At 37.4% G+C, this 8258-nt stretch overlaps 1 pseudogene; it reads left to right on the forward strand.

The window, feature by feature from the left end:
• Positions 1–3141: 3141 nt before the first annotated feature.
• Positions 3142–3239, forward strand: LOC141609540 (small nucleolar RNA R71; annotated as a pseudogene).
• The last annotated feature ends 5019 nt before the right edge of the window (positions 3240–8258 follow it).

Here is an 8258-nt window from a genome sequence, read left to right on the forward strand (position 1 = left end):
TGGTCTAAGGGCTGAATGACACGTTTATGCATATGAACATGACACGTCTCGCGAGGAGACTTACTCACAATCCTAAACAGAGGTCGGGTATAAATGTACCGACCAATAAGAGGCTCTAAACCTCACATGTATGTAGTTAGGTCGAAATCTAGGCCTAGTCTACGGTCTTCTTGGTCTCACAAGGTGGTCAACACTTTCCTTTCAAGCCTCATTTCCCGTAAATAACGAGGAGGTCACAAGGTGCAAGCCAATCGGAGGGGGAAGACAGGGTCAAGACAATATCATCATTAAGGGTATCATGCTCCCTTCCTAGACCACATTTTGTTTTAAAATATGTACAAACTTGATGCAAACGGAAATTAAAACAACAAACACATATTTACAAGATACGAAATGCATTTCTAAGTACTAACAACATAAATAAATATGCAACAATTTTCTAAATCTAGCAGAACGTAAGCAACACACACCAAGTTCTAAAATGGAACATCCTCATCAACATAGCCCATCCTCCTCCATATATACAACAATTGTAAAAAAAAAAGGAATGGAAAAGGAGAAAAAGATAAAAAAGATTAAACCGAGCGGTCTTCTAGTCTCCTAATGCCTCCAATGTCTCGTATGTCCCTGAGCCACTTGTTAGACAAACATATATATGCAATGCAATATTTTTTGAAATTTTTCAATTGTTAGGCATTTTTTGAAATTTTCTCAATTTTACAATTATATATACAAATATAAACAAATATACACAAAGTGGATATTTCCGTCCCCACACTTAAAATTTACATCTTCCTCGATGGAACGAAATGTAGGGAGGAAATAGGAAAAATGAAAGACTTATTTTTGTATTTTTGAATATTTTTTGAAATTAATAACATGTTTTTGAAATTTTTCTTAAAATGAAATAACTTGTTTTTGTATTTTTAAATAATAGAATTTCTTCCCCACACTTATTTATTTACATAATTTCCAATGGAAATAAATGCGTGGAGGAAATTCGGAAACTAAATACATGTTTTTGTAAATTTTTTTTCTATTTTTTTTTTATTTTTAGGAAGAACTTTCAAAAAGGAAAAAGATGCATAAAAATCTTGGGCTGCCTCCCTAGAATCGCGGTTTTAAGGAAACCGCCAAACCTACAATCAAACACAACAAGCAAGTGAGTCATTTAAAAATCCAGTCAAAGACCTCATTAACTTAACAAATATACTAGACCAATTACCAAGAAAGTGGTCATATGTAATACAAATCAAGTAAGACCAACAAAAAAGCCAAGAAAGAAGAGGCATATTAGTGAAAGGCTTGTGAGAAAAGAAGTGCAAACCAAACAAGTCACTGTCATTCCAAGGTTTATCACTTGATTTCAGATGCGCAAAAGGAGGATTAAAGCTTTTAAAATCATTCAAAACATCATCAACCCCAATCAAACTTTCACTAGGGGTAGTGTTCAAGTTTTCATCCTCAAGGATCTTCATCAAGCAACCATTAAGAGTCAAACCAACCTCTTTTTAAAAGATCATCACAATCTTCCTCAACAATCACGTGCTTGAATGTAGGAGTAAGAGAAATGAGGTCTAAATGATCGGTAGATGAAAAGAACTCATCATCAACACAAAAGAAAGCCTCAAATTTCTCCAAAATGGTTTCTTCAAAGAAGTCAACCTCATATTCCCATTTATCCCAAAAATCCACACTCTCCTCCTCGTAGAGAACATCAATAGTTGCATACTCATCCCAAGGAGTTTCTCACCGACAAAATCATCAACAAATTTTGCATCATAAGGTTTGTCAATAACCTCACACTCCTCACAAGAGCTCTCAAACTTTTCTTTTTCCAAAAGGGTTTCTATCCTTTTTTTTTTTCCTCATAACTCTTACCATCATTTTCCTTTTCCAACTCAATAGTCACTCCTTCAATATACTCACTTCCCAACGACTCATGATCAACCTCAAATGATACACACTCCAATTCACTCAAATACAATTGATCCACAACTTTTTTACAAGTAAACAATTTGTCTCAATTAATCCATAATCACATTCAAACATCATAACCTCCATCTCACACACATTACTAGACAATTTGAAATTCACATGGTATAGTGGAGATTGGCATAAAGAGTGTGAAAGTTGTCTTGAAAAATGGTAAGGTGGTTCATAAGAAGGGTTAAAGACATGCAAATCATTAACATCATTTACCATATAATCATCCATGGGGATTTGGGGAAAAGAAGAGAGACACACATCAATGTTATCTCCAAAACTACCACATGGTTCACAATTAAATGAAAAAGATTGCATATCACACAGATTTATTAGGAGAAGGGAAGAATGATAAGAGGGAACATCATGCATATCATTACTAACATCATTTATCACATTAATATTCACAAAGGGTGAGTGTGAATAAGAAAGACAATCATTGGAATCATATCTTAAATCACCACAAGGTTCATAGGAAGATGTTAACTCATGCACAACATTCACATTCAAGGGAGGTGGAATTTGACTCGTGAAAAAGTTTGGTGCATTATAATGAGGTGGAGAGTAAGGTGGTGTACAAGAGGGATCAAAGAAATGCAAGTTATAAACATCACTTATCAAACAATCATTCATTGGGGCTTGGGTAGTATAGGAAGGGCACACGTCAAAACTATCTCCAAAACAACCACATGACACATAATTTGATGAAGAAACATGCATATAATCCATTGGGTGAAAGGGAGCATGGTATGATTGAACATTGTGCATATTATCATCATTATTCATCATATTCTTATACATGGGAGGTGGGATGCATATAAAGAACAAGCACAAGAATCATCTCCCAAATAACCATATGTATCACAAGAATAAGAAAATGCATGCACATCATTCTCAATTGTGGGAGGAGGGATAACACGATAGTGTTGAACATTGTGAACATAATTGGGAGAATCAACCTCAACTTGTGGTTCAATCAATCGTGTCACTCTCTCAAATCCATAATTATCATCAGTCTTAGCCACTTTCTCAAGCAAAGATCTTGCCTCATCATCACCCAAACTATCAAAGGCACCTCCGGCCGATGCATTTATCAATTCTTTAACGCATTGATGCAAATTGTTAAAGAAAGTTTGGGTGATTAGCCAAATAGGGATTCCATGATGAGGACAAGCTCTCAAAAGTTCATTCAACCTCTCCCAAGCCTCGCTTAACTCGCCTTGATAAAAAGTAAAGATCTCATTTCTTAGTTTGGCAGTTTTAGAAGATGGAAAATATTTGGTAAGAAAGGCTTGGGCAAGGTCGTCCCATGTAGAAAATGTGCTAGGAAGGTGAGAATATAACTATCTTTTGGCTCCATCCCCAAGGGTAAGCGGAAAGAGCATGAGTTTTACAACATGCTTTGGTACACCATTGTTTCTCACCAAAAGACACTTCCTATCAAAACTTTCAAGATGGTCAAGCACAGTCTCATTTGGCAAACCAAGAAACACATCTTTTTATAAGATTTCAACCCAATCAGGATGCAAATCAAGCTCCACATCCTCTCAATATCAATAGGAGAGGCAAACAAGTTCGAATCGGGTATACTATGGTCACGTAAAGACATGGATGAAGACATCATAGAATGCAAGACACTAAATAAAAGACATTAAATGTAAGACTCTAAATGCAAGTGACTAACAATAATAACTAAAGATAAAAGTAAACAAACATCACATTTTTTTCTTTTTTCAAATATTCATTTTTTTTTTCTTTTTCAAAAGCAATAAAATGACTAATCCCAAAACTAAACTAACACTTATATCTAACAAAGCACCATCCCGGCAACGGCGCCATTTTGATAATAGGGTAAAGTTGTCACACCCTTATCAAAAACAATTTTATAAAGCTCGATACCTAACTAGTAAAGTTTGGTAAGTCGAGGTCGATCACAAGGATGGTGGGGTTAGGCTACAAGTCTATTGTTTAGTTCTTAGCTTAGTCGGACAAAAATATTGAAGGTTTGAATATTCTAAAAGTAACTAACCTAATGAAAATATAAATAAATGACTAAAGAACATATAAGAAAATAGAAATAAACAAGTAATTGAGGGAGTTAGGGGTAGTGGGGGTGTCATGTAGCCAAGTCTCAGTCTAAGAAAAGGGAAACATATCATTAATTAGCATTCTTTCAAACAACCAATTAGCACATTAAGCAAGGTGATTATTGTCGATTAGGGTCTTAAAGTAGCATTCTTTCAAACTACCAATTAAATGCCCGATTAATACATTAACTCATTATCATGACATTAACTTAACAATCATAGTCAAGTAATTAAACTAATCAAACCCCGGATTTCTCGTTGGCTTAATTAAGTACACTAATTATCATTAGTGTCACAAGACTAATAACCAACAATAATCAAACCAAACACCATTTAAACAATTACCCAATTCAAGACTCAAACATTCCAACATTAACCCCCAAACCCTAACTATTAAACTACTCTAACATGATAAAATTAACACTAACTAGAATACTGACTAACAATAAACATGAAATAAACATAATTAAATTAACAAAGATTCAAACTTTAAATAAATTACCAACAAAAATTGACAAGAACATGAAACTGAAATAAATGACATAAAAGAGAAAGGATAAGAAATTATACCAACTTTGGATTAAATTGAGTATGAAAATGATAGATCTTGATGGAAGATTATAAAAGATTAAAATTTGAGCTATTTACTACTCCCTCCATACCACACCAATGGTAACATTGACTTTTTCACACTTGTCGAGACACGTTTTCCAACGTGAATATCTTTAGTTACACATTATAAAAAAGAGTTTTTCTAACCTATGCCCACTGGGCATAGGTTAAGAAAGCTAAAAAAAGAAAGAATTTAATGATGTCTCTATGGGAAATTGTAATATACAATTACTTTTACTTTTTTTCACAAGGAAAACATTTAAATCTTTCTATTTTTGCTTTCTTAACCTATGCCCACTGGGCATAGGATAGAAAACCCATATAAAAAATTATAAGAATTTGATATTTTTATAGCATTCATTACAATAAATCAAACAAGATCTCACATGACTATATTTTGTCTTATAGATTAAGAATAATATCGAAGATTCCCTACGACCATGAATAGTGCCAAGATTTTCAATATTGCCATTAGTGTGGTATGGAGGGAGCATTAATTCCTACCCTAAAATAATGAGATGAGGAAATAATAGAGAAAATAAGAGTGTTTTATTTTCTAACTACTGCTCTATTCAAAGCTACTGTTTTGTTGTTTCTAAAAAGTGCTTGCGTCTAAATTGTTGTCCCATAAGGGTTGGTGTCCCATTAGTTTTTATATTACACACACATGGATGAAATGACATCTCTCTTTACAAAAAACGCAGCATCTGACTAATAATAATTAAAAGCAGAGGCAAGGACGTCTTTCTCTTGTCCTTTTCTACATTTAATTGCTCCGAAGCTCGGCCAATTGAGTCAATTAATGGACCCAATCAAAATGGAAACCCGCAACCAAGATATGAATAGGCTGATGGCAGTGAGGTGGAGATGTGGTGCTCGTCGAGATGGAGGTTGAGTGTTGATGAGTCGGGAACGGAGTTATGGTGGCTCGCGTGGTGTCCGTGTAAGAAGGGACACGGATGAAGGAGATGTGACGTGTAGGCACTGAAAATTTATTAATGTGCCGAATAAATAAAATAAATTAATAAATCTGAGTTAATACTAAATTTTAGCTCGATTTAATTAATTTGCCCCGATTAAATGAAATACGGGTCGACTCGGATTACAAAATGGGTTATCCAGATCATTAAACCCGAAAAAGATCAAATTTGGGCCAAGTTCACTAATAAACCCATAAATGGGCCCGTGAATGTCAAAAGTCACCAAGAGGAATTAAAACTCTATAAATAGAGCTATTCCCATTCATTTCAAGTCGTCGAAAAATTATAATCATAAAATTCGAGACAAGAAGACACAAAAGCTCTATAAATTCCTCTGCAAGACACCTCTGCAAGCGATCAACAAGCACACCAAAACGTGCCTCTCCGCCAAGAAATTCAAGTTCAAGCTACAACATTCAAGAGAGAACAAGTCGCGGTGACCCTCTCAAGAATACAAATCGACACCTCCTACAGAGTGCATACAACCTCTACAAAGTCATTCAAATACAACGTTCGCGCCTCTACTACAGACAGCGTTTACGTGATCTACTACGGCATTTAGAATCAGAGGATACATTAGAGATTGTACACATAAACTTTCTTATTTAATAAAAAATTCATTTGTTTCCTATTTTATATTACATTTATTTTGCGATACAAATTTGCTGTTACAAATTTTGGTGAACCCGACGTGAAAATCTCTACCTCTCATCTCTACTGCTGTTTTATTCAAGTCTACCAAAACAAGAAGATGTCTACCAAGCAAAGCACCTCCTCCATCCATCCAAGAAGACCTACGCAGATATCCCGCGGGTACCCCATTGTTTGCTACCTCCCCTGCTACACGGTCGGTTGGCATCTCCACAAGAGGAATGGCGAAGAAGGTCATTGTCAATCTTGCTTCTTTGCCGATCTACGCTCGCGCACACGTCCCAACTAGGCCACGCAAGTTCTCTGTCGCCTCCATAGCTGCTGCTGCTACAACGCTCCTGGCCGCCTCTTCTCCTTCACGCGAGGAGACTAGAAGTGTTAAGGTTGACAAGAAGGCTTCTCCTTCCAAACCCAAAGCATCGCCAAAGAAGAAAGAAACCTCAACTCCTAACGTTGCTTCAGTCATGGTGATAAGTGGCGATACTCTTGAGAATCGAATGCGAAAAATGAATGATCTCCTTGAGAAGATGATGAAGGAGAATGAAGAAAAGAACAAAAAAAATCGATGAGCTCCAAAAAGAGGTGGTGGCACTCCGTGACAGGAAGGCCGAGAGCGAGCATGGTGACACCGATAGGGATGTTGATAGCGATAGAGAAGTTGGCGAGGATAGGGAAAAGCCATAGAATGAGATCAACAACTTCACTGAAGAGAAGCTGCAGGAGTTAATAACCAAGACGATCAAGTGTCAGTTGGATGATAGCTCGACAAGTAGTGGACGCTACATCAAGCCTTACGAAGAGGATTGACATCTGCGCATGCCATCTCGGCTATCGGCCTCAAAATTTCAACAATTCGACGGGAAGGGGAACCCAAAGCAACACATCGCCCACTTCGTCGAGACATGCAACAATCTTTGGAACAGGGTGATCGTTTGGTGAAGCGATTCGTTCGTTCGCTCAAAGGGATCGCGTTCGACCGTACACGATCTGGACTCGAGTCAATTGACAGCCGGGGTCACATGGAAGATGAATTCCTCAACAGATTCTACAACACCGGACGTGTCGTCGCAGAGCGAATTGACAAAGACAACTCAATGGCAAGATGAGCCTGTCGTCGATTACATCAACATGTGGCGTGCGCTGAGTCCTGGAATGCAAGGATCGCTTAAGTGAAGCGTCGGCCAGCTTGAAATGTGCATCAACGGGATGAAATGGGACATTCTTTACATCCTGAAAGGGATCATGCCTAAGAGCTTCCAAGACCTGGCTACCCGCGCCCATGACATGGAGATCACAATCAAAGAACATGGTAGTGCTCGACCAAGTTCTTCTAAGGTGCCAAGTGAAAAGAAGGAGTTCAAGAAAACTGATAAGAACTCCAAATCGTCGACAAAGGAAACAATGGTCGTCGAAACCAAAGAAGCACACTGTGAAAATATCGTCAAAGACTAAGTATGAAAAGAAGAAAGAGTCATTCTCTTACAACTACCAACGAGACAAGCCTACATTGAAAGAGTTGCGGGCTAAGAAATACCCATTCCCAGTTCGACTTGTCGGAATGCTAGATGACCTCTTAGAAAAAAAGATTATACAATTGCCGAGTCCAAGCACCCCGAGCAAGCAAACAAGACAAACGATCCCAACTCTCACGTTATCACAGTGCTGGTGAGTCACCCTATTGAAAAGTGTATAACACTCGAGGAGAAGATCATGCAGCTCTCCAAGGAAGGGAAGATCATTCTTGACTTGGATGACACAAAGAACCACAAATCAAACTACTCGTAGTCTTGGAGCAACCTGACGAGCCAATTATACGACAAGGACAGTGTGTGTATATGTTGCAGTTCGGGAGTTTTGAGCCTGTGGCATTACGGATCCAAGGGTCATTGTCGTCACTACCTCCAACGTCATTGGAAGAAAGACTACCTCCTCAGGATAAGAA

This window comes from Silene latifolia, chromosome 10 (genome assembly GCF_048544455.1).
Source record: "Silene latifolia isolate original U9 population chromosome 10, ASM4854445v1, whole genome shotgun sequence".
In the NCBI taxonomy this organism is placed as follows: Eukaryota; Viridiplantae; Streptophyta; class Magnoliopsida; order Caryophyllales; family Caryophyllaceae; genus Silene; species Silene latifolia.